Source organism: Pongo pygmaeus, chromosome 9, assembly GCF_028885625.2.
Source record: "Pongo pygmaeus isolate AG05252 chromosome 9, NHGRI_mPonPyg2-v2.0_pri, whole genome shotgun sequence".
NCBI classification, from domain to species: domain Eukaryota; kingdom Metazoa; phylum Chordata; class Mammalia; order Primates; family Hominidae; genus Pongo; species Pongo pygmaeus.
The window spans coordinates 67,375,347-67,402,631 of record NC_072382.2 but is presented as its reverse complement, the minus strand read 5'-3'; the positions used below and the strand labels follow the sequence as shown (position 1 = coordinate 67,402,631).

The 27,285-nt window shown below is 45.4% G+C and overlaps 1 protein-coding gene across 14 annotated transcripts in view; it reads right to left on the bottom strand.

Annotated features, from left to right (window-relative positions):
• Nucleotides 1–27,285, bottom strand: part of DENND2B (DENN domain containing 2B) — a 210,858-nt gene that overhangs the window by 113,340 nt on the left and 70,233 nt on the right. For 10 of the 14 annotated variants that reach the window (XM_063671943.1, XM_063671942.1, XM_063671946.1 and 7 more), the window contains one exon: nt 5,137–5,225. The exons of 3 other annotated variants lie outside the window; for them this stretch is intronic. The gene's annotated coding sequence lies outside the window, so the exon portion shown is untranslated. Of the gene's footprint in view, nt 1–4,417; nt 4,916–5,136; nt 5,226–27,285 lie in introns of those variants that run through there. One more of the 14 variants, XM_054438410.2, reaches the window with a different exon arrangement.

Sequence of the window (27,285 nt, the reverse complement as noted above, 5' to 3'; positions counted from 1 at the left end):
AGTTTATCTCATTTTTTCCCAGTTCCAAATAATCCTCCATCCACTATGTGATTTCCAACAGTCCATCTCCAGCTCACACACAACCCCTTTGGTGATGACAGGTCACACAGAGGAAGAGTCTGGAGCTTTGAGAAACTGTGGTGGTTTCGTGACAAGCCTGTAGGAATAGGTCTTCTTTGGTTAAGAAGGCTTCATACGCTAACTGCATATAATTCACTCTTTTATAAGGACAGTGAAATCTAACATTCAGGCAGTTTTAGATGAGAAGAGTATAGTGATAGTTTCAACAGCCTCCCCAACAACAGTACATTCATCACATCAAAGTCAAAAAAAATAAGAGAAGGGGTCTTTGGAGAAATTCTTCAATAAGGTAGTCTAGACTCATTTAACACCCTCCTCTCCCTTCAAAACACACACACACACACACACACACACACCCCAGGAGAGCTTTCTACACACACACACACACACACACACACCCCCCCCCCCAGGAGAGCTTTCTGCACACACACACACACACACACACACACACACACACACACACACACACACACACACCCACACCCCCAGGAGAGCTTTCTGGGGCCTATGTCTAGAAATAGAGACCTCAGGTTTTTTCTATCAGCACAATATTATGTGGCATGTTCCCCTAAGACAGATGCACCCACTAGTTCCTCCGACCCACCTACTGAGACAGACACACATACACATAGCACCTCCCCTCCAGGATGAAACAAATGCCCAGCCTCCCCAGCCCCTGCCTCCCCAGGAGAAGGCACACACTAATGCAAGTTTTCCCACAGGCTTTAAAGACAAATCTCTGCAGACTACGCCAGATGGTCTTTTTTTTTCATTCTATGCCCTCCTGGCCCCTTCTCCACTTTCCATGGTCCCTCCAACTCAAAGAACTCAATTATCTGCCTGCAGATTTCCCCTTCCCCTCCTTGCAGCCTGCCCTAAACACACCCTCCTCCCAAGCCCATGCAGAGGCACAGAAGGAAGGCCAAGCCAGGGCTTGGAAGGGCTGCTGCCAGGCCTCCTCCAGCCTCAAACTATGTGTTCCCTGGGCTTGGCTGCCTTGGCCAACTCTCTTAGGCCCAATAGTGGAAATGGGGACATTTCCAGGGCAATGACAGTTAACGGCTAAGAGGAATGACAGGAAGGAAGATGTATTCTTCAATCCTTCAGTCCCACCTGCCCCACAGGGAGGTGCTTCAGAAGGCCCAGGCCTCAGAGCCTCCCATCTCCCTGAGGTGCCAGGTGGACCTCCCGTAATGCAGTTCTTAGAATCAGATGCGGCGGAGAGTGGGGCACAGCCTCTCTTAGGTCTAGGCTACCAGTGGGGCCATACTTGGATTGCCCTCCTGAATCTGTACACCCCGCCCTTCATTCCAGGGAAAGAGGCTGAACCAGCAGAACCAAGGGTGTCCTTGGCCTGTTCTCCAGTGTATTTCAAAGTTTCATCTTCCCTGGGTGACTGATATCTAATTTGAGAGAGAGAGAGCCCAAGGGGAGAAGGTACAGGAAGGGGAGTAGAAGGAGGAAAGAGGGAGTGAGAACAGGAATGTTACTTTTTAATCCTTAAGGAACATAGACAGATCCAATTTGTGACTCAGCTCTGGGAAGCCGGACTGATGCGAGTGGGGGAACAGCTGCAGCCCCAGTCTAAGCTGTGGGCAGCTTCTCCTTCGGGCCTTAGAGGCTGTTGTGACATGACTCAGCTAGAAGGGGAGCTGCTTGTTTTGTTTCATTTTTTTAATCTGCCTACTACGGGTCTGCTCAAGGGCTTCTTCCCAGACACCACTCCGGGACATGGCTGGCAGGTTTTCCCCATCCTACAGTAAAGCTGGGGCTGTGGGTGAGGCGCTCTAGTATGCCATACGCCCTTTCGACTCACTGAGGACAGACCTGGGACTCTGCTTGCCTGGAGTCTCCCTTCTCCTGCTCTTCCATTCCTTGGCACAGTCCCACGGCATATCAAGAATCTCTGCCCTTGGAATTCCCACTTCCTTGTTTCTTTTTCTTTCCCCATAAGCTGTGGCCTTACGAGTTCCTGAAAGACCTGCCCAGCCCCCAAGAAGCCTTTCGGAGCAATAACACTTTCTCCCAGTTAGAACCCTGCCTTCTAAACCCAGAATGAAGGAGAAAGACCCCTTTGCCCACTGCAGAGTCTGCCCAGCAGGACCCAGCAGGATGAGGGAACCAAGCTGGCCTCTTTTCCTGCTGCTAAAGTGTATGGTGCCACAACTCTATAGGCAGCTGTGGGACACAGGAAAAGCGACGAGTCTTCTGGAATACCTCTCCTCTATACTATATATAAACACATGAGTCAGGTGACCAAGGAAAGCTTCCTCTCTGCAGGATCGTCTATGAGGCTCCAGGTGTAAGGCAAATATCACTCTTATGAAATGACCCAACCCAAGGAAAGCAACATTTGTTTCCTTAAACATCCTGAAGAAGTCTTTTCAGATTTTTCTCATGTTTACTTATAAATGCAGAAAGGAAGAAGGCACTTTATAAAATGAGAGAACCAGAACAGAGAGGCAAAGTGACTTTCCAGAGAGTTGGGTCATTCCTCAAGCTTCAATTCACAACACGTTACATTAGATAGGACGTGACTTGTTTCAAATTACTTTCATGGAAGTTATCCCACTGGCTCCTCCCAACAGTCCTGTGAAGTCGTTCTTATTACCTCCATCTCACAGGTAAGAATCTGAAGCTCCTATTAGTTAAGATACTTGCCCGTGGCCACCCTATGGGAACAGAATCTAGCCGTCGACTCAAGTCTAGCAACCCAAATCCATTATTCTTTCTGCTATACCAAAAGAAAGAGCACCAGCTCCTGAAACTGGGTCTCTGCTAGCCCTCTTCACACATGTGGGGATGGTAAAATTGAAAAGCTCCAACTACACACACAAGTAGAAAAGAAGGCTGAGGTTCTGGATTTACACTGCCAACTGAAGGGCCCACTGGCTCAGCGTTATGCCACATCCCTCTAGCAAAATGTAGGTTTCAACTAAGCAAAGGATCCCTGGAGTGTAGCAAGAGGAATAACTTCAGAAGTGGACCATCTGAGGTCCAGGGCCATGGAGTTCACCCTTGTGGATCCTCAGGCCACAACCATGATGTAAACATGTACTCATTTTAGGGAGCCAGAACTGGGGACATGGCCAGTGCTTGCATTGGCAAGCTGACCCGAAGTTAATCAGAATGCCCCCTCATTGTTTGCCAGAATACAAAAGACATTCTGTTCAGAAAGTTCAAGAAGAAAAACCGAAGAGCCAGGACAGCAGCTGTTCCCTCATCCCACAGAGAAACCAAAGGCATTTGCAAAGTTCCCTGAGGCCAAGAAGTGAATTTAAGACATAACATGGCTCAAGTGGAAGCACATCCCCTGATGGGTCTCCGTTGCAGGGAGTCTTTGCTGCATTCATCCTCCTAATAATATTACTGACAGCCCCGCTACCCTATCACCTATAAAACTGCCTTTCTGGGAGGGTCTCCTTTCCTAGGCCACACAGCTCACCACGTACCACTCCTCTAGGTCAGAACAAGTTTTACCAAAACTTAGGACAATCAGTGTAGGAGTGCACAGCGTGGACACTGCATGCCCTGAGATTTGGTCAAAATGTAACCAAAGGAATCCACCCGGCACAACTACAGTGCCTCATGTTCCTCAGCTCTTAGCAGCTGCCGTTGAGAGCTCACTCTGGGACATCTGGATGAGAAACCTGTTTGCTGGCCCCCCAACCCCAAGCCAGCCCCCTCCTCCACCTCTTAGAAAAGTCTGTGATCGACCTTTTAATGTGGGAGGACAGCTTGATTCTTACCAAGCTGCCTGGAAGAGAGAGAGTGCAAAACCCCAGCTCAGGCATCCCTGTGACAGTCCCTCTGTCCTAATAAATGCTCTAGAGGGACTTGGAACTCACCACAGGCTCCTCGCTGAGCTTAATTAGCCTTTTTTTTTTCCATTACAGGTCAGACATAGCAGCACCAAGAGACAAAACAGACAGTGTTCACTAGGGCGAACAAGCGGCTCAAAAGGCACTGGAGTTTCCCTGTAAGAACTACAAACACCACAGGAGTGATGTTAACTCAGATTTTTCCATATAAAAGATTCTTCCTGTAAAAATATCCTGCGCCTTTGTGCTAAATAAAAGTAAAATGATGCTTTTTACAGTTAAGTCTAAACACCTCAGATTCAGCAAGAGTGAGATCAGCTAGATTTGCAAAGTCAAGAAAATTGGCCGTTTCCCTCCTCCTTAAGCTAATAGAATCCAACTGTTGGAGCATGACATCATTCCTGAGCCCCAAACCCCGAGCAGAGACTACGGACACTCGCCTGCCTCCCAGAAAACAGCCGGAGAGAAGGGCCAGGAAAGGAGGCCAAACGATCCCAGCCCGGAGCTGCCCTTACCTGAAAGTCCCGCCGCTTTCCTGCCCACTCCATTCTCACACCGCAGCCGGCTAGGGAGCCCAGGGCCCCCAAATCCACTGGCTTAAGCTCCGATACCTGCTGCGAGCTTCCCACAGCTCCTTCCTCTGACCTTTCGTGGCGCTCCTCGCAGCCAAGTGAGCAGAGCACTGCTAGCCGGCCAGGCCAGTTGTCATGGAGACCCTGTCCTTGCTAGGCGGGCGCGCGCACAGCGGCGCGCTCTTGGCCTAGCGCGTGCACAAGGGCGCTCTCTTTTTCTTTCTTTCTCACTCTCTCTCTCTCTCTCTCTCTGAGTTCTGGGAGGCTTCCATGAAACAGCACTGTCTTTTGATCAGCTCGGTTTTTGCATGCATTCCACTCCTCCTACCTCCCTTCCAGTCCAACAGGGGATCTGAACTGCTCCTGGGAACTTGCTTGAACAGCTCAGAGGGGAGAAGGGAGAAGACAGTGAGTGGACTTGTTTTCTTCCCCTCCAGTGTCTCATTTTTTATAACTTGAAAGAATCCCTGCCGGGGGGGAGGGAGCTAGCTGAAGCGCTTGGAGGGGAAGCCAGCCCTTCCTCTGGGTCCTGGAGCTCGGGTAGGAGGGACCCTGATGCGCTGCCTTGACTTGTTTGTGCACTTGGGATTTTTCCGGGCAGCAGTTGGGGCGGAAATGCACTCACATCCCAGGAGCTCGCCTGGACTGGCCTCTCTGCTTACCTTGCTGCCTGTCCAGGTTGTGGCGATGGCTTTAACCAGTGCAGGGACTCATGGTACTAGTGGTGGCGCCTAAGCAGTCTCTCATCTTCCTGAAATGGAGAGCAAAGACACTCGGTCAGGACCAGGAAGAATCCTGGGCAAGTCGAGAGTCACAACCCAGACGACAAACCTGATACAAATATAGCCTTGTCTCTCTGCCCTGCTCAGGGTCTGCAGCTAAGGTGCAGGCTTCGTGGGAGCTGCTGTCACAGTCGGTAATAATATTGCTCCTGTCAGAAAATGAGCACAGTCCCTGGGACATGGCAGACCCCCTAAGTTTAGTCCCATCCCCATCCCCATCCTGTCCCTTCCTCTCCCCCCTACCCAGCATACATTTCTGCTTTGTAACATTCTTTTTACATGTATCATTTTGTTTGATCCTCATAACCTTTTGAAATACACTGCACAGATATTTTTATGACCATTTTTTCAAGTTTATTTATTATTCTTTTTAAATTTTAGAGACAGGATCTTGCTCCATTACCCAAGCTGGAGTACATTGGTGCAATCACAGCTCACTACATCATCAAACTCCTGGGCTCAAACGATCCTCCTGCCTCAGCGTCTGAAGTAGCTGGGACTACAGGCATGCACCACCATGCCTGGCTACTTTTTTTATTTTTATTTTTATAGAGACAGGGTCTCACTATGTTGCCCAGGCTGGTTTTGAACTCCTGGCTTCACGCAATCCTCCTGCCTCAGCCTCCCAAAGTGCTGGGATTACAGGCGTGAGCCAGCATACTGGCCTTATGACCATTTTATAGATGGAAAAACTGAGACTCAGAGAGATTAAACATTTGATCTACACTTATACAGTTAGGCAGTCAAAGAACTAAGAGAAGAAATCAGCCAAGATCCCCCTAGTCCAGCACACTTTCAACTAAAGTATATTGCAACCTGATTTCAAAAACTGTCAACTTTTTGATAACTGGTTATGAGATAACACTGGGCTCCCAAGGGAAGGTAAAGAATCCTTGTAAGTTGTGGCGAGATAGGCTGACTACCATCCTTTCAGCCTAAAGACCTTAAGACAGCATCTCTGAGATGTAAAACGTCCTGATGCACAGCTCGGAGAAAAAGCCCTACCCTACAGCTATATATGACCTTACACTTTTCTAAACGACTCTCAAAATCTTGGCTCATCTGTTCAACACGACAGGTCTGAAAGTTAGGATTGGCATTATTATACTAATTTAACAGATTTTTTTTAAAAAAATTATACAACAGAAGTAAAATTACTTGCCCCAGGTCACAGAACCAGGAAATAAAATCTAGAAACAATCCCCAAGCCTTTCAAGTCTCTTGAGTACATTAAGCACAGTGGTTGCAACAGCACCAGGGGTGAGAAGACCTTGGCAGTGCCTGACTCCACCACTAACAGGCCACGTGCCATTGGGCAAGTCACGTGACTTCCCCCTTTCCACCTACAGAGCCTACTGACAGGGCTGGGGGCTGAGCATCGGAAGAGATGCTGTCCGTGAAAGCACTCTCAAGTCAGGCACTGAACTAAGAACTTCACTCCTCTCGACAACTCCTCACCAAAAACAAACAAAAAGCACTGGGACAGTTAATACCCTCCCCAGGATGGGGACACTGAGGCTTAAGGAGGATATTTTCCAATGTTGCTCCCAAAAACAGTGCTAAAGGTCCTGATGTTATTTATTTATTTATTTATTGACACAAGGTCTTACTATGTTGCCCAGGCTGGTCTTGAACTCCTGAGCTCAAGCAATCCTCCCACCTCAGCCTCCTGAGTAGCTGGGATTATAGGTGTGTACCACCACACCCAGCCTGATAGAATCTTTAATGCAACATCCTATGCAGAATCTAGTGGGTTTTTTTAATTAATTTCCAGCATATCGCAACATTCTCAAAACAAGATTCTGATTGACTAGAGTTTAAAAGGTAAATATATACCAGAAGTTAAGGTAGGAGAAGTGTTATAAAATCCAACAGGAAATGACAGAATGGCACAAATCCTAAATGGGGGGCACTACTGCTTTAGTGAAGCAATCAGAGCTTCAAAGGGAGTGAACCTAATCACCCACTATAAATCCCCAACCTCACCCAAGCCCCAGCTGAAGAATCCCAAGTCTACAAAGAAAGACAAGACAGAAGGGCAAACGTAGTATCATCAAATCACTAAACTTCCGCCTTTTCCTTGTTCAAAAGGCATCCCTCTGCTCTCCTCCTGATCCTCAAAATGCACATTCCACTTGCCTAGTCTCCATCCTGAGAAAGAAGGGGTGATCCCACCCCTTTCTACAATAAGATAATATTAATAATACAGTAGTAACACCAATTAACACTTATTGAACACCTACCATATGCCAGGCATTCTTTTAAGCAGCATGAGGGGCCAGGGGTCAGGACTGAGTACTAGAGCTGATACAAGTCAGTTCCTGAAGTAATCCAAACTTAAAAAGCCCTCCAAACCAGACCCAGAATGTGGGCCATGCTCCCCCTAGTGGCATGCTGGAGTTATGGAGGTTCCTTAGGGCCTTATCCGGGGGAAGGGACAAAGGAAGGGCCCCATTAGTGAGAGAACTGGAATCCCTGCTTGGGTAATGCTACTGTGTACACACTCCTTGAACTGGGCAGAGTCAGGGACAGCTGAATCCCGCCACTGCCTCTGCAAGGCTGGATTTAGACCAATCCTACCTGACCTTTCTGAAGGATAAGGATTTGACAACCTTATATAAGCTCTCTGCTGTCTGCTGAGAGGCCTGCAAGCATACATGTGCCAGAAACCTGGGAGACATCCTCGACTCTCCCTTTTTCTTTCTGCCCACATCCAACCCATTTCCCAACTGCAAACAATTCTACTTCCAAAATATATCTTTTATCTGTCCACTTTTCTCTACCTCTGATGCTACCCATCTCTCACTTAAATTATTGCAAAAACCTCCTAATTGCCCCAGCTTCCACTCTCCCCTCACAAAGCCATTAGAGCTGTCTGAATCACTTTTTTTTTTTTTACACCAGATCAGGTCATTTCCTGCTTAACACACTTCATTGACTTCCCACTACACTTACGATAAAATCTAACTTCTTACCAGGACCTATAAGGCCCAGCATAATTCTCCTCCTGCCTTCTTTCAGCACACTTCCTGCCCTTCCCTGTCTGTGCATCAGCCACATACAACTGCTTTTAGTTCCCCCGAAGTGTCATATTTTTTCCAGGTTGTTTCCCGTTGCTGGGACACTCCCCTACCAAGCAGTCTTTGCCTGGATAGCTCTTACTCACCTTGCCTCACCTTGACTCTCCTGTCTCTTGACTTTCACAATCCTCCAATCTAAATGAGGTTCCCCACACTTATCCTTCAGAGCACTCACCATGCTGTGTAATTATGCATTTGTACAGTTATCTGCTTAATCTCAGTCTTCCCTCACGAGTTCCTTAGGATACGAACCTTGACTATTTTGCTAACCATCAATATTCCCTGCACTTAGTGCAGGGCCCAGCTCACAGCTAGCACTCAATAAATATCTGCTGAGTGAAATGCATAAAACCCCATTTCTTCCTGTCCGACAGGAAGAAGAAACTTAGAGCAGCTATTTCATGTCACTCATTGCCTCTTTTCATAGACTTACAAACTATAATTACATTTCTTTTCCTCATGTGCCTTGCCTGTGGGCACAACCAAAAATTCCTGTAAAGCCTCCCTGTGGTTTGTTTCCCAGAACTTTCCTGGTAAGGTCACTCTCCTGGGGCTGCCCTCCAGGGTTTTACAGCTGCTCCCATTACCAGTGCCCACTCACAGGCCTCCACCACCACCGGGTCATTGCCAGACCACTGTGTAGGAATGGACCAGCTCCCACGATGACAAGGTTCTCTCAGGCCAGCAGCTCCAAGGACAAAACACCTCCTTCTCCCCTCCATGGTGCAAGCCACTGTGCTTGTAAAAAAATACATTTTTACTAAAAAAAAAAAAAGTCTTATGTTTTATAATTTGGAGATGGTTGTAAAAAGTTCAGAAAAAAAAGGGTTCTATTACTAAAAAGAATTTTGAACACTACAGTCTGGAGGAAAAATGAAGGTCTAAATAACAGCAACAGTAGCGTGACTACGTCCAACGTTCCCTCTTCTGGCCTTCGCTCCCACCCAAATCTGAAATCCTCTGGCTTCATCTCTTGCCCACACCTCCCCTGCTACCAACCACCCCATTACAGGCACAACCACAGTGCACTGCCTGGTTCTTTGAACACTGTCTGCATTTTCCTCTCCTTCCCCCTACGGCTCATGCTGTTACCTTTATCTGAATGCCTCCTTCCCCGACTAACAAAATCTTACTGCCTTCAAGGTCCAACTCAGTTATCACCTCCTCTGTCAAATATTTTTCAATCTCCTGATAGAATCTGTTTGTCTCTTCTGCACATCAACAGCAGTTTAAAGATGCCTTTACTATAGCATTGATACCACTCTATCACTGTTACTTGCACACCTGTCTCCCCCCACAGACCTGAGCTCTTCGAGGTATATCCACTTTAGTATTTCATTCAATGTGTGCAATGAGTGTGTGTGATACAAATGAATCATTGAAAACACTCTCCAAACAAACAAACAGAAACAGCTATTTTCTCTCTAAGGTGAGGGAATTTGAGTGGATGGACCTACATTGTACAAGAAAATACATATATGTAAATCGGATTCCAGATTAGGTCACTAGAGGGGTTTATAGTACTTTCTTGAATCTTTAAAGACAACTGAAATTCTGAACCTGAAAACATAGGAACAGAGTAAATCTTTTAAAGTCATTCCTTACTTTGGGATCAAAGAAATTCAAGTAAAATGGGCTGTTGTTTCAATATTATTGGTTGGATCTTAGAATGCCTAAGAAATGGCGGTCTAATTTCAAATGCCTCTGGGAAGCCTGGTTTCTAATGCCCACCAGACTGGGGTCCACTGGTATTCCCACTGAAAACATCCAGTTCTACCAAATTAATGGGTGATCAGGTCAAGTGCAGTGGCTCACACCTGTAATCCCAGCACTTTGGGAGGCTGGCGTGGGAGAACTGCTTGAGCCCAGGAGTTCAAGACTAGCCTGAGCAACATAAGGAAACCCTATCTCTACAAATAATAATTTTTAAAAATTGGCTGGGCATAGTGGCACACGCTTGTGGTCTCAGTTACTCGGGAAGCTGAAGTGGGAGGATCACTTGAGCCTGGGAGGTTAAGGTTGCAGAGAGAGATCATCGCATCACTGCACTCTAGCCTGGGTGACAGAGCGAAACTGTCTCAAAAAAAAAAGGTGGGGGGAATCAAACATGTTCCTCTCCACCAATTCTCCTACACTGGGTTCTAGCTGCCATTTACAGAAGAGCCCTTAAGGGCTTTACAATTTTCCTCTTCTGCCTGTGAATGGCAATGTGGTAAGGAGGGAAGCTTTTAAAATTCAAGAGTAGACAGCAGGCTGGAGCCCAGTCCTGGCTTCCAGCTTTCTGGAATGGTAAAATCCTGGGCAAGTCCCTGTCTCCCTTAGGGCTTTTGCTTTTTCCTCCACATGAGAGGGGGGGACTAGCTGTTCAAGCATCCTTCGGCTTGACTGTCCTACTGCATCATTCTACTGCAGTCACCCAGTCCTACTGCTTTCTGAGTAAGTCCAAAGCAGCAGAAAGACTTCTTTCAGCAGAGCCCCGGGCTTGGGGCTTTGGGATCAGACAGAGGTCCGTCACCAATGAAAAGTAGCCTTTTTTAGAAGAAAAAAAATGGGAGACTCAGGCTTCCTGCCTAAGGAGGGCTGGACAGAGAGGAAATGTGCTAAATTACAGGATGGGGAAATTAGGAAATGGCCTGGAAGAGGACTAAGGCTCCTGCTGAGGTCCTTGCTCAGACTCACCCCTACCCATAAGTCTGAGACAAAGTTGCCTTTACAAAGCAGACATTGAACAGCTGACAATACCTAAGTTCTCTTGGAAGACAATCTGTCTACTGCAAACCAAGCATTCTCTACCTGGGTGCTATTAGGGCCTTCAGATCAACAAAACAAATGTCTTCCTCAAGAGGGCAATCCTGGGCCCCCTCCACCTGGAAGCCACATCTGGCAGGACCTGCACAGTGTTGACCACTGCCACACAAACTGTGCTTGCACAGCCTTCCTAGGAAGGCAGAGAAATACCCATTCTGTGGTCAAGTCCTAGTGTTTTATGATAGGAAGTTTTCCCAGGTCCTTACTCCTGACCTAATTCCCCCTGCCTCTCCTACCACCAGCACCCCATCCCTGACCTTAAGGCTCTGAACTAGGGAAGTGTGGAATTCAGCCTATAATTCTCCTAGACCCCACAGCCCTGCGGTGAAGCAGCTACCACACACCTTCATGCTAGGTTGTGCCCCCTCTCCTTCAGTCTGCCAGTCATCCAGCCCTAGTTCACCTCCGCTCAGCTCACAACCCTCCATATAAAGCTCAATGTCCAGATACTCACAACATAGGTACTCACAGCTTGCTTCAGTTTCTTGGAGTCTCTGTGATAATGTTAATATATAAGCCAATTTTCTGAAATCTCTCAAATCCACAGGTCCCTGGCCGCTGTCCCTCATTAAGTTGGAGCATGTTAACACTGGGCCACATAAACATAGGCTTGGGGCCAGGAAAGACTGGATCAAGGAAGCAATACCCTAGACCCCCATGAAAGCACCGTTGTACCCTTCTAGAATAGGCTTTCTGGCCGGGCGTGGTGGCTCACACCTGTAATCCCAGCACTTTGGGAGGCCAAGGCGGGCGGATCACTTGAGGTCAGGAGTTTGAGACCAGCCTGGCCAACACGGCAAAACTCAGTCTCTAGTAAAAATACACAAACTAGCCAGGTGTGGTGGCAGGTGCCTGTAATCCCAGCTACTCAGGAGGCTAAGGTGGGAGAATCACTTGAAACCCAGGAGGTGGAGGTTGCAGTGAGCTGAGATCACACCACCGTACTCCAGCCTGGGCAACACAGTGAGACTCTGTCTCGAATAATAATAATAATAATAATAATAATAATAATAATAATAGGCTTTCCAAGCTTAGCTAGCTCAGAACTCTGAGTTCAACAATGACCTTAACCTACCATGATTAAAATCTTCAGGATTGGGGAAGCAAGGTGCAAAGTGGAGGGAAAGGGAAGAGGCAGGGTATTAGGAGGAATGTGGACTCAAGCTGCTTTTCTATGATCTACCCAAGAAAATACCTTCAGCCTGGGAAAGAAGTACCCCTAAGAGTTAGATCTGGGCAAGGCTGTGGGAAGTGTGAGCCCAGACTGTGTCAACCTCCTCAATCCTAGCTCCCCTCATTCTCCCTGGCTAGACTGATTCTCTAGCCCTACCCCCAGTACTCCTCAGAACAGGCTGCCACTCCAATGCCAGCCACACCCCACTGCCTTGTGTGACTGCACCAAGGCTCATTCAGCTTAATTCTCCTGCTAGCCGTAATATTCTTTAGAGAAAGAACTATGTCTTAACTCTCAATTCTAGCTTAGGGCTGTGTACCAAGTACAATTAATAAATTTTTAAATGAATGAACTAATAAAACCAACCAACTAATCAATCCAACTAAAAAGAGTATTAATAATGTCACCACAGAACCTAGACCATTTGATGCTTAACACCTCACAGTAGTCCAGCGTGTCCAAGATGGGGTGTGTATACAAGATGATTATAAGTGGTATATGGACAAACATTTTTTAAAATTTTTAATACTTTTATATTATTATAAATGTATAGAAGAACAAAGCCAGCTACTAACCTCATTATTACCAATCTCATTGATTAGATCAATACTAAAGAAGTTATGTTTTTTGTTTGCTTTTAGTATTGTTTTATAGCAGGTAGAAGTTTAAGGAGAGGTGGGGCTTGGTGGCTCACGCCTGTAATTCCAACAATCTGAGAGGCCAAGACGGGAAGATCGCTTGAGCTCAGGAGTTTGAGACCAGCCTGGGCAACATGGCAAAACCCCCATCTCTACAAAAAATAAAAAACAGCCAGGTGTGGTGGCACACACCTGTGGGCCTCGCTACTTTTGAGGCTGAGGTGGGAAGCACACTTGAGCCCAGCAGGAGGTCAAGTCTGCAGTGGGCCATGATCATGCCACTGCACGCCAGAGCCTGGGTGACAGAGTGAGACCCTGTCTCAAAAAAAAAAAAAAAAAAAAAGTTTAAGGAAAAATGGGATATTTGTGTAACCTGAAAGTATCTCTCCCAGAATATTTATTAATTACAAAGGCAGAAATAACCTCACGGTGGAGAAATTGGCACATATCACCTTAATCAACTGATCAGCGTTAACACTACAGGCAATAAAGACATAATGACACCACGTACCCCGATACCATGCGCTGAGAAGGGCATTTCACCTCTGTGGTGCTCTTCCCAAATCCATGACCTTGATCTAATTATGAGAAAACATCAAGTAAACCCAACCTAAGGGATATTCTACAAAATACCTGACCAGTACTCCTCACAAGGGCCAGGGTCATGAAAGACAAGGACAGACTGAGGAACTGTCACAGATTAGAGGAGACTAAGGAGACGCTGCAACTAAAAGCAACATGGGATCCTGGATTTGATCCTGGAATAGAAAAAGGAGTTTCATAAGAAAAACTGGTGAAATCCCAGTTAAGTCTATATCAATATCAATTTTAGTTTTGATCACTATACTGTAGTTACACAAGATTAGAATTTGTACTGCCATTGCAACTTTTCTCTAAGTCTAAAATTATTTAAAAGTAAAAAGTTTTTAAAAGCCAAATTTAAAGATAAGTAAATAAAAGTATATACAATACATGGTTACAGGAAAAAATCATAAAGGCAGGTAAGACTGACTCAAGTTTGGGAAGCACTAAAGTATTTACCCTACACCCAAGAAAAGTCGCCCCCAGAATGAGGATCACTGCTGTTGAAGAATATTTAGTAAAATAGGGAAATGTTCACTTTATATTACTTGGGGGTAAAATTAATAAATCATCCCTTTCTGTTAAAAAATATATATATCACATGTATTACCCATAGAAAACAGTCTGTGTTAAAATAAAAATAACCTATGCTAAACAAAGCACAGATGACATTTATTAAATAGTAAATGGGATATGGCTTTTGGAAAGTAACTTATCAATTAAAATGCTCATAGACTTTGATTCAGTAGCCTCACTCAGGGAGAGTATCCTAAGAGAAAATTCCTAAGTATGCAGAATAAATGTCTGCTTCCAGCATTATTTATAATAATTTTAAGAATTAGAAACAATCTCCGTATCAGTCATTCCTAGATGAGTATTTTTTTAAACCACAACCCAATAAAGAATGTTTTACATTGTAATCTAGCATATGCATGTGTGAGAGGGTGTGTGTGTAAAAAACTGAACCGAAAAGGTTTCTCAAAACAACACTATCTTTACTATATGTGATGCTCTCTGCTGTTTTCAATCCTAATCTATGTTATTAAGAAATTAAGAAAACAAAGTACATAGAGGCCCACTAAACTGATTTCCTGACCCAATAATGGATTATGGCCCTTAGTCTGAAAAACTGCACTAGATGGACTATTGTGCAGCCATTGTAAGAGATGACTATGGCTGGGTGCAGCGGCTCACATCTGTAATCCCAGCACTTTGGGAGGCCAAGGTGGGTGGATCACTTGAGTTCAGGAATTTGAGACCAGCCTGGCCAACATGGTGAAACCCCATCTCTACTAAAAATACAAAAATTAGCCAGGCATAATGGCGCATGCCTTAATTTCAGCTACTTAGGAGGCCGAGGCATGAGAACTGCTTGAACCCAGGAGGCAGAGGTTGCAGTGAGCTGAGATCATGTTACTGCATTCCAGCCTGGGCAACAGAGCGAGACTCTGCCTCAAAAAAAAAAAAATTAATTAATTAAATTTAATTTAAATTTAAAAAATTTAAAAGAAACTACTATAAACCACAAACTGGTAGCAGCAATTTGTTCTAAGGAGAAAAGAGGGTGGGAGGAAAACTTGCTTTTCACTGTATATCTTTTTGTACCTTTTGAATTTATAACACATGTTTTTTATTTAAAAATTAACTAGCTGGCTCACACCAGTAATCCCAGCACTTTGGGAGGCCAAAGTGGGAGGATCTCTTGAGACCAGGAGTTCAAGACCTGCCTGGGCAACATAGAGACCTCGTCTCTACTAAAAAATAAAAAATAAAAAATTGGCACAAGCCTGTAGTCCCAGCTACACAGGAGGTTGAAGTAGGAGGATCACATTAGCCTAGGAGATAGAGGCTGCAGTGAACGGTGATCACGTCACTGCACTCTAGCCCAGGAGACAGAGAGAGATCCTGTCTCAAAAAAAAAAAAGAACTAACTTTAAATGGCAATTACGAAGACTTTATTAGCATGGGAGACAACGCTAATTATGCATAATAAAGCTATAACTACATTAAAATGTAAAGACATATGCAAGTGAAAAAAATTTATACCAAGCAATAATCATGTTAGCAATTTTTTTCCTTTTTACTAAATTCTACATATTCTACACTGCTGCTATTGTAGATTTGTTTTGGTTTGTTTTGTTTTTGAAACAAGGTCTGGCTCTATCGCCCAGGCTGGAGTGGAGTGGCAAGATCTTGGCTCACTGCAACCTCTGCCTCCCAGGCTCAAGCAATTCTCCCACCTCAGCTTCCCGAGTAGCTGGGACTACAAGTGTGCACCACCACACCCTGCTAATTTTTTTATTTTTTGTAGAGATGGGGTTTTGCCATGTTGCCCAGGCTGGTCTCAAACTTGTGAACTATTTTCTACCATTCAACATACATTTATTTTCTTAAATTAAATCAATTATTGGTAAGGACACAGGAGATTTTAAAGTTAACGGTAGTGATTTCTTTCTTAAGCTAGGTGGTGGGTCACTTAAACTATACATATAAAAATAGATATTCTACATATTTTAAATAATTTCTCAATTTTTCCCAACTTTACTGAGTTATGATTGACAAAAGTTATATATACTAAAGATGTACAGCATGATAATTAGATATACTAATACACTGTGAAACAATTATCACAATCAAATTAACACATTCATTACCATACACAGTTACCATTTTGTGTATGCGGTGGGGAGAGGTGAGGACACTTAAGACTTACTCTCTTGGCAAATTTCAAGTAAACAATACAGTATTAACTACAGTCACTATGCTGTACATTAGATTCCCAGGATTTATCTTATAACTGAACGTTTAGCAACATTTTTTTAAAGAAAAGATTTCAAAAGTGGACTCTTTCCCACAACCTTCCTCTTTGACCTCAGACTCACGGAGCCACTCCAACAAGGTACTGAGATAGGATTTAAAACTGTCAGTCAACTGGATACTTTCCATCTCTGTGAAGAGAATCTAACGTGGACTGTAGCATCCCCATGGCTTCTAAAGGTTTCCCTTTCGAACTCTGCAGGTGGGCTAGTTTCAGTGTTCCATTCACACTCAGGACTGTTCTTTTGTTTTTCTTCCTTTCTCTACCAAGCTACTGTTCATTCCCTTACATTTTTAATTACATATAATCTCTTCTGAGCATATTCATCTTTGAATTTCCAGCAGGCTGTAATGCAGTACTTTCTTTGTACATAACAAGTGCTCAAAAAATATTTCTTAATCAATATCATAGGCAAAACTCCAGAAAAGAATATATAAAAAGTGGCAAGGACCCAGAGAAGGAAGTATTGATCCCTGGAGATTAAGTACAAATCGCATCAAGAGACATCATTACTTTTAGTTAATGAGGTTATTATATAATTGTTGTAGAGAATAAAATAGATAATACATGTAAAACACTCAGCAATAGCTAGTAAGTGATCCATAAATAACAGATTGGGGACTTAAAAACTAATATCCATACATATTTACACAATATATATTTGTATATAATATATATCGTAAATAAATACACACATATGCACATACATATGGCAAAGAATGTCAGGGACATAATTTATCTGGACTTCAGAAAAATCTCTCTTGATCTTTTAAAAAAAAAAAAATCAGAGATACACCAGCAGCTGGATGGACTGGTAACTCAGGACAGCTGGGTCCAAACAGTGCTATGAAATGAATCAGCATCAACCAGGAAGAGGAGCTCTGGAACTCCTAGAAGTTTAGGCACATCCCATCTGTTTTTATCATATTTATTGATTTGCATATGTTGAGCCATCTGATATGGTTTGGCTGTGTCACCACCCAAATCTCATCTTGAATTGTAGTTCCCATAATCCCCAGGTGTCAAGGGAAGGATCCAATGGGAAGTGATTAGATCATGGGGGCCATTTCCCCCATGCTGTTCTCATGATAGTGAGTGAGGCTCATGAGATCTGATGGTTTTATAAGCTCCTGGCATTTCCCCTGCTTACACTCATTCTCTCTCCTGCCACCCTGTGAAGAGGTGCCTTCCACCATGACTGTAAGTTTCCTGAGGCCTCCCAGACATGTGGAACTGTGAGTCAATTAAACTTCTGTCTTATATAAATTACCCAGTCTCGGGCAGTTCTTTATAGCAGCATGAGAATGGACTAATACACCTTCCTTGCATCCCAGGGATAAATCCCACTTGATCATGGTACATGAACCCTTTTTTTCCTTTTTTTGTGACTTGAGGCCACTGCTCATTCTTCTTCTTTTTTTTTTGAGATGGAGCCTTGCTCTGTCGCCCAGGCTGGAGTGCAATGGCGTGATCTTGGCTCACTGCAACCTCCGCCTCCTGGGTTCAAGTGATTCTCCTGCTTCAGGCTCCCGAGTAGCTGGGACTACAGGCGCGTGCCACCACGCCCGCCTAATTTTTTGTATTTTCAGTAGAGGCGGGGTTTCACCGTGTTAGCCAGGATGGTCTCGATCTCCTGATCTCGTGATCTGCCCACCTAGGCCTCCCAAAGTGCTGGGATTACAGGCGTGAGCCACCATGCCCAGCCTCTTTTTTTTTTAATTTAAGTTCAGGGGTGCATGTGCAGGTTTGTTATATAGGTGAACTTGTGTCATGGGGGCTTGTTGTACAGATTATTTCATCACCCAGGTATTAAGCCTAGTACTCATTAGTATTTTTCCCGATCCTCTCCCTCCTCCCACCCTTCACCCTCAAGTAGGCCTTGGTGCCTGTTCTTCCCCTCTATGTGTCCATGTGTACTCAATGTTTAGCTCCCACTTATAAGTGAGAACATGCGGTATTTGGTTTTCTGCTCCTGCATTAGTTTGCTAAGGATAGTGGCCTCCAGCTCCATCCATGTTCCTGTAAAGGACATGATTTCATTCTTTTTTATGGCTGCATAGTATTCCATGGTGTATAGGTACATTTTCTTTAACCAGTCTATTGTGATGGGCATTTAGGTTGATTACACGTCTTTGCTATTGTGAATAGTGTTGCAATGAACATACATGTGCATGTATCTTTATAATAGAACAAAAATTTTTTTTTTTTTGGAGACAGAGTCTCACTCTGTCACCCAGGCTGGAATGCAGTGGCACAATCTCGGCTTGCTGCAGCCACCACCTCTCAGATTCAAGCAATTCTCCTGCCTCAGCCTCCCGAGTAGCTAGGACTACAGGTGCGCACCTCCACGCCCAGCTATTTTTTTTTTTTTTTTGTATTTTTAGTAGAGACAGGGTTTCGCCATGTTGGCCAGGCTGGTCTCGAACTCCTGACCTCAAGTGATCTGCCTGCCTCGGCCTCCCAAAGTGCTGGAATTACAGGCATGGGCCACTGCACCCAGCATCTTATAATCAAATGATTTATATTCCTTTGGGTATATACCCAGTAATGGGATGGCTGGGTGGAATGGTATTTCTGTTTTTAGGTCTTTGAGGTATCGCAACACTGTCTTCCACAATGGTTGAACTAATTTACACTCCCACCAACACTACATAAACATTCCTTTTTCTCCACAACCTTACCAGCACCTGTAATTTTTTTGGCTTTTTAATAACAGCCATTCTGACTGGTGTGAGATGGTATCTCATTGTGGTTTTGATTTGCATTTCTCTAATGATCAGTGATGTTGAGCTTTTTTTCATATGCTTGTTGGCTACATGTATGTCTTCTTTTGAAAAGTGTCTGTTCATGTCCTTTGCCCACTTTTTAAAAATGGGTTTTTTTTTTCTTGTAAATTTGTTTAAGTTACTTATAGATGCTGGATACTGGACCTTTGTCTTATTAGACTTAGTGTGCTATTGAATTCTATTTTCTAGTATTCTGTTAAGGATTTTTGCATCTATGTTCATCAGGGATGTTGCCTGTAATATTCCTTTCTCTTCCCATTTATTCTAGATCTCATCATGGTTACCCTTTTTATCAATGACTTGGATACACAATTATCAAATATGTTTATTATAAATTAATTGGGAGGGATAATTAATATACTAGATACAATCAGAGAGAAAAGCCTCCACAAACTGGAACCATAGGTTAAATATGGCAAGATGAAATTTTTAAAGGGTAAAATATGTAATTTTACACTGAAGCTTAGAAAAATACTGCAAGACAACAGGATAAAGATGGTTATTAGTGAAAAAGACCTGAGGAAAGGTTCAGTATGAGTCAACTGATGAGCAAATGTGATTTTGAGTTTAGCTGACAAAACACAGGGCCCAGATCAAATGAGATTCATGTCCTACTCTGCTCCATTCTGGTTAGAACAAAAGTGTTTCCAGGGGACATATACTATATTTGCAGTCCCAGGGGTAAATGGAGTCTTGAATAACATTTCAGACAAATATACCGAAAGAAAAAAGGGAAATCAAGTCTTTTGGAGCCCCTTAAACTGAGAAGTAAGATAACACGTCTGATTCATGAGGTTGTAAGTTCTCCTGCAGAACAAGAAGATAGAAAACTACCGCTTTTATCCCCATGGAGTCATCTCTGGGGAATAAAGAACGCTCACAGAAAGAAGAGACAGCTGGGCCCTGCCTGACCTGCCCTTTGTCCCTCCTGCTAGTCACATCAAAACCTCCCAGCCGGGGATCTGACCATCCGAGCTTTATCAAGGATATAGAGCAGCTCAGGAATCCAAACAATTCTGACCCATCATCTCCCCAAACCACGGTTCACTACAAGCAGAATCACAGTGATATTTTTAACTATCAGAGTGAAGTCGTGTGGATCTTTAACCTCCTATACTAAGCTGTCATCTGATAGCTGTTGTGAGCAAGGACTCAGGCTTAAATGCTGTAACCGAAACATTAGATGGTAAGAATGCAGCATTTCAGCTTCTTCAGGGATTGCTGGGATATAGACATACCAGCTTACCTCCTGTAAAGGAACACTATGATGCTTCTTCTACGGACCTGGGGAGAGAGAAGAGCAGTGGCCCTTCAACATCCGGTTCTTATCCTAGGAACATGGAAGGCGGCCCTGATCTACAGATGAGTCATACTAAATAAACGTCAACATCCTACAGGAGAAGATGCCATTTTTTAAACTATCTTCTTTTTCCCCGAGGTTAAGAACTTAGAAGTTCCGAATCTATGCAATGATTAGCTCCTTTCCTAACAAGACAGACACTGGGCCCATCCTATGTTTCTGCAGAAGAGAGCTAGTTTGCCTTTGTGTAAAAAGAGGTCCTTATGAATGTTCATTCACTTAGAGATCAACATTGAACAACCTGTGCGATAGAGAAATCAATTAGACCCCAGGATGCAAGGAAGGGAAGATGAGGGAGATGATGAAAGGAAAAGCAGAGGAATGTGGAGGGAGGGGGGAGAGCAGAAAGCAATTTAAGATCTTGAAGGACAGAAACAGGAGGAAGCTTGTTTGGAAGTCTCAGAGTGGCAAATCTGGGGGAATTCCTGAGCATTACTCCCAGGGATGTCAGGGAACATACTTGAGCACCACTTAGCCTTTTGAATTTGCAGGAAAGAAAGAATTCAGAAAGCCTTTATTCCCTCCCTGTCTGGGGCTCCTTACCCTGGGGTGATACAACTGCCTACACCCCACTTAGCTGGTTGGCTGAGCTGTGAACGACTGAGAAGAGGAAGGCAGAGTGAAAAGAACAAAGGGTCAAGGACTACTGTCCCCCGCACAGCTAGTGCCAGCAGAACACTCCCTTCTTACGAGGCCATGGGACTCCAGAGGCTAAAACTGGTAGATGCTAGCTCATCTCAAACCCGAGAAGATAAAGGAAGTCAACGATTTCACAGTCCTCCTGAAGGTGATGAAAGATTATAGCCACTCATCTCCAATGCAGACAGCATCTGCCATCAGTAATGCATGACACAGCTCTTCTAAGGTAAAGGCCCAGAGGAGATGAAGAAGGGGTGCATACTCTAGGAAAATTTGGCAAGATGAGGCTTGACTCTCTCTGCGTGCTCCCAAGACAGTTACCAAGTTACCACTGTTTTAATTAAGTCACAGAGCGTCCAAGACCCAGAGAGATGCAAGAGTTGTCAGAGGCTAAGTTAGAGACTTGTGTGGTTGGGATTTGGGGGCTTGAAGTGGTTTTTGTTTTGTTGTTGTTTTAGTAAATAAGACTGTCTCAGCAAGCTTCTGAAGGGTGAACCCTGTACCTCTGTTTTATCCAAGATGGCTAGGAAGAGAGACAGCTCAACGACATCTGACTTCACCTTATGCTCTGAGGGTTGGGAGAGAATGGGATAGACTTTCCAAATAAAATAACAATTTGCCAGCCACAAACTTCCTTCCTCTACTATCCAGGTAATCCATTTCCTCCTTAAATCCCTATTGCACCAGACTGGAGGTGGGGAGGGGGAACGGGGGTGGACTGTGGCAATGTTGTGTGGAGGAGACAAGGACAAAAATGTGAGACATGGACCCAACTGCTGGCTATGGAACTTGGGATGGACCCCAAGGCCAAGGCCATTCAGACTAAACTAAGGGCACCATGAAGTTTACTACTTTGAGAACTCAAGAGGTTCTCAAGGAAGAGAGCTGCTCCTGCCTACAGTGGCTGGGGCAGAGATCTAAAGCAAGTAAAGGACCAGACAGACGCTGAGAACCTAGAAGGAGCACACAAAGCCTAATTCAGCCTCATGACCTCGACTTCCTCTTCCAGAAGTGCCTGGACACAGAACAGTGCACCTTCAACAGCACAACTCGGCCGTTAAGGCTGCACCAGAATTCATTCAGGAGCCCAGCCCTGGGCAAAGCAAAGCCTCCTGCCCCCCCAGGATGCAGCACTTCTCTGGTTTGTCTTCAGGGGCTCCAATGCAGCTGTATCTGCGGGGAAGCTGGGGGTCAGGACGCAGACCACAAGAACCTACTCTGTGAGGGGTCACTGCTTTCAAGGACACCAAAAGGGACCCTCATCTCTGCGTTCCTTTCTTCCACCATGATCCCTCTCTGCTTCCTCTCCCGCCATATGGGGTGGTGAGAATGGGGACAAGCAGGGCGGACTGAGCACTCTTTTAGTAGGAAACAAGGACTCGGAGGTGACCAGCTGCAGAGGTGAGCAAGGCTCCAGAAGGACTCCAGCTTCTGACCCGGATGGCTGAGTGCTGCCACCATCTCAGGGAACACTGACCAAACAGAAAATTCCACACTGCTTTGCTGTGGTTATGTCTGAGTTTACCCAAGAGGGGAAGCTGCTCCAACAGAGGAAGTTAATTAGACCAGACAAGAGCGAGGAGCAGAGATGGAAGACAGGGATGAGACAAGAAACAGTGGAGGACAAAAAGAAAGATGAAAGGAAGGAGGGAGGCAGGGAAGGGAGGAGAAAGTGTGTGTGTGGGGGGTGTGTGTGGTGTGCATGTGTGCGGTGTGTGTAGTATGTGTGGAGTGTGTTGTGCGTGTGTGTGTATGGTGTGTTTGTGTGTGGTGTGTGTGGTGTGTATGGTGTGTTTGTGTGTGGTGTGGGTGTGTGGTGTGCTTTTGTGTGTGTGGTGTGTGCACGTATGTGTGGTGTGTGTGTTGTGTAGTATGTGTGGTGTGTGGTGTTTGTGTGTGTGGTGTGTGTGTGCATGTGCAGCGTATGTTGTAAGAGGAGGTGGGAGAGGAGTGGGTGACACATCAGAGCCATCACTGCAACGCTGAGCCCCTGGCTGTAGTGATGACTGGCCACAGCGCAATTCAGCAGTGGTGTCCTTGCTGTCAGCTTCCGTGGTCAGCACAAGGCAAAAATCACGTGGAGCCAAGTTATCTTGAAAATTCCCTTAGAAAGGCACCACAATGGAGACCCACCAGTCTCCAGGGAGCCCCATTCAGTACTATTCATATACATTATTTTTGTGCACTCTTAAGAATCTCAGAACTAGAAGGACCCAAGGAGTCCATCTTACTTCTCTGTGGTTCTCAAAAACAATTCTGAGGAGCTGAACCATTGATATGGTCTGAATGCTTCTGAGTAAGTTTCTCCCAGCTCTCAGAGAGATTGGTTTTATCACCTAATGTTATCCAGCCAGATGGACTTTCTGCCAACCCCATACTCTCCTCCATGCTGCTGTTGTCTTAAAATTGTCTTAGGAGGGAGAGGCCTAGATCATGGGTCCCGCTCCACCACTAAATAGCTGTGTGTGCTGGGAATAGTCGCTTCCCCTTTCTTCCCCAATCTCCCCTTCTATAAAACGGAGTCAGACTAGATGAACTCTAAGAGCCCAGACAATGCTCTGCTGAATGAAAAAGTGCTTTGAAAAGTCCAAGTACTTCACAAACAGAACGGGTCAGTATTGGTCAGCTCTCACGGGTCAGAAACGTTGGCGTCTTCTGTCTTTCCCCTCAAGTTCATCCTTCATGTCAGTCCTGCCTCATCTACTCTGGAATATTCTCTAGGACTCGCCCCCTTCCTCTCTCCTGTTGCTGACCTGCCATGCCCTTTAGCAGGCCTCCTCACTGCCTTTCTCTGGCTTCTCCAAAATTATCCTATTTTCATCGATCTACAGGAGAGATTTCCATGAAACTCCACCTTCGCTGCATCACTTCACATCACCTATGTAATGGCAGGACTTCCAGAGCTTAGGTCCCTGGCTCTGCTCTGCCACACCTACCCCTCCAAGGTAGATCATCGCTGTGACACTGGAGTGAACATCTCTCCTTTCCTTATAAAGTTGACCCAACTTTAAAGACCAGAAAAATCCTGCCTCCTCCAAGAAAAGTTTTCTGTGGTTGTAAGATACAACTATCTTGTTCTGAACTATAAATATATCCATGGTTCATAAACCAGCACAGTTAAGATGCTGGATATTCTCTACTTTTTTAACAAACACTGTCTCTCCCAATAGCTTATAAATTCCCTCAGGTCAGAAAATAAACTTTATATAATATTTGCATCACAATGTCAGTGGAGCTGAAAAATTCAGCAAGGGCTGCATTGCTTTACTGCCTGATGGTGGAAAGCAAGATCTTTGTTATCTCTCCAGCCCTTGACAACTCACAGGGAACGTTGGGGTACAGAGGAAGGAGAGAAGAGGTGGAATTAATACCCTCCCAAATCCTAAAGTAACTTCCCGCCTGTTCCTCCCTGCTTTCACCCACTCTGGTGGGGGGAAAGGAGCCCCCATCACAGGCTCCAATCCACCTCTTCTCTGAGGCTGAGCCTGAGCCCATCAGAGCAGCATGCAGACAGCTCTATTTAGCTCCATTCTTCATGTTCTGATCCACCCGTGTGATAGCAACGGCTGCTCACAGTGCCTGACAGTAGTGGGAAGATAAAAGGAAGAAAGAGACACATAAGAAAGAAAAGCCAAGACCAGTAGTCATCTTCTAATATATATTTCAGATCTGGGCCCTAGAGGGAAATCTGCTTCAAATTAAGCCCTATCTGCTCTCAAGCCCCCAAAGAGGCAGAACACCCATGAGAAGGGCTCTACACCCTGCCAGGGCACAGACACCAGTGAAGATTGGCAGCTGCAAAGAAGGATGGCATCCTTGAGGAAGCCAACAAACTGGGAGGTGGAGCCTCTGGCTGACCAGCCCATTCTCAGACTCAGAGCCTCTGCCCCACAACACACGACCCCAAGACCTCCCTGATAGGTAAGAATCACATAAGTATGTAATGGGTGTAAAATGGGGAGGATTGTCAGGAGATAGGCCCAATTCCCAGAGGAAAGCATTCCTGGCCATCATACCCAAGGTACTCAGCAATGCAAGCGTAACCTAACATGCCTAAACCCACCTTCCCCACTACTCCTGGCTTCTGGCCACTTGGGAGCAAATACACCTCTGCAAAAGTCCCAGCTTTTGTGCTCCCCACAGCCAGCCCCCACCATTGTCTCTCCAGATCCTCTCCTGTTTATTAGATGCATTCACTCCTACTCTCCACTTCCAGACACACACACACACCCTTGGGTAGACACAGGGCAATGAGCCTCCCTCTCAGGCTCAACTTCTGGGTTGCGCACAGTGGGGTGGCTCACACCTGTAATCCCAGCACGTTGGGAGGCTGAGGCAGGAGGACTGTTTGAGCCCAGGAGTTCAAGACCAGCCCAAGCAACACAGCAAGACCCTGTCTCCATAAAAAAAAAGATGGAAAAATTAAATTCTTTAGGATTCACTCCGTAAGTAATTAAAAATTTAAACTTAAATTTTAAAAATTCAGGCTTAACTTCTACCCAATGTGTGTTCATGCTCGCTTGCAGGAGCTGATGATGCTGGGTGCACTCTGAAAGATTTCAAACCTGGTAAGGATGGTAATGCCTTCAGGGGCCAGAGGATGCCTTCACAAACCATTCAGAGTGTCAACAGAGCTAGACTGGGAAGACGCCCAGTTACACCAAGACCAAGAGGCAGATTCTCTCATCTGCCTCTAAGCTCCTTCCTCGCAAAAGGTATCTGCCACACCCATCTCCAGTGCCAAAGATGGATCACAGTGAACTGAGCCGACTCTCCCTCCTCCTACCCCTCACCCCCGCCTTCCAGAGTGACAGGCAGACAGGAAAGCAAGTTGGAAAATTTTTAAAAGAACCAACACCTTGGCCAGGCACGGTGGCTCACGCCTGTAATCCCAGCACTATTGGAGGCCGAGGTGGGCGGATCACGAGGTCAAGAGATCGAGACCATCCCAGCCAACATGGTGAAACCCCGTCTCTAGTAAAAAATACAAAAATTAGCTGAGCATGGTGGTGCACACTTGTAGTCCCAGCTACGTGGGAGGCTGAGGCAGGATAATTGCTTGGACCCGGGAGACGGAGGTTGCGGTGAGCTGAGATCGCGCCATTGCACTCCAGAGCCTGGCAATAGAGCGAGACTCCGTCTCAAAAAAAAAAAAAAAAAAGAACCAACACCTCATCACAATCCATGAAAAGCTAGCTCCTGGCTCTAGGACTGCAAGAAAAGGGAATTCCACCTTCAAACTCCCAGTTACCTTCCATGGCTGGTCTCAGTGGAACCGCGCTAGCATTCCTCCTCACAGAGGCATGAGGCAGCCACACCCCACACCGCCCCAGAGCCCAGAGGCAGAGTTGGGCAGAAAGGAATGCAGATAGTTTCCCACAAGTGTCTGGCCGAGAAGGAAACCAAGAGCTTACCCACAGCTTCCTGGGCCCTGACTGGGAGGCACTGGGTTCTCAGAACAAGGACTCTGGCAACTCAGGGATGGTGAGGCCCTTGTATGTGAAAGCCCACAGGAGGCGAGAACACAGTGGTGGGAAGAGGCTCCGAAAGAACAAGCCTGGGCTGGCCCCAGACGGCTTCCAGTAAGCAGCAGCTGCACTTGAATGTGAGCAAGGTTCTAAGGGAGACCCGAAGCAATCCAGTCACAGAGGAGCCCAAGGCAGGCCCGCAGATGTGAGGTCGGATCCTCTTAGCATAAGCTTTGGCGTCACCTGCTTTCCAGGAAGCAGGCTTCATTTTCTAACACAACTTGAGGGAGGAGGGCAGAACCAGAGGGGAAGCCCAACATCTGACAGGCCAGCGAAGCTGGTGAGCAGATGGACTCCAATGCCTCCCAGCTCGATTCTCTCAGTCATGCTTCAGAGGTCATAAGGCTTTTTCCAGTCCTGCTGTTAGTACCACAGCTCCCAGAAGCCTGTGCTTCCTCCAAATTACGACCCTGTAAGGCTCTGTTCTAGGATAAGCACAGGAGAAGGAGCAGAACACAGAAAGAGTTATTAAAGATGCCTTCCTGTTATATACTAAGTGTCCACGTGAAGGATATCAAAATAAAATAACAAAATAATTTTAATTTAAAAGTGGATTACATCATTAACTGTTTCCTTTGCAAGGAAAGGGCAATTCCTAATACAGATCCCATAAAAT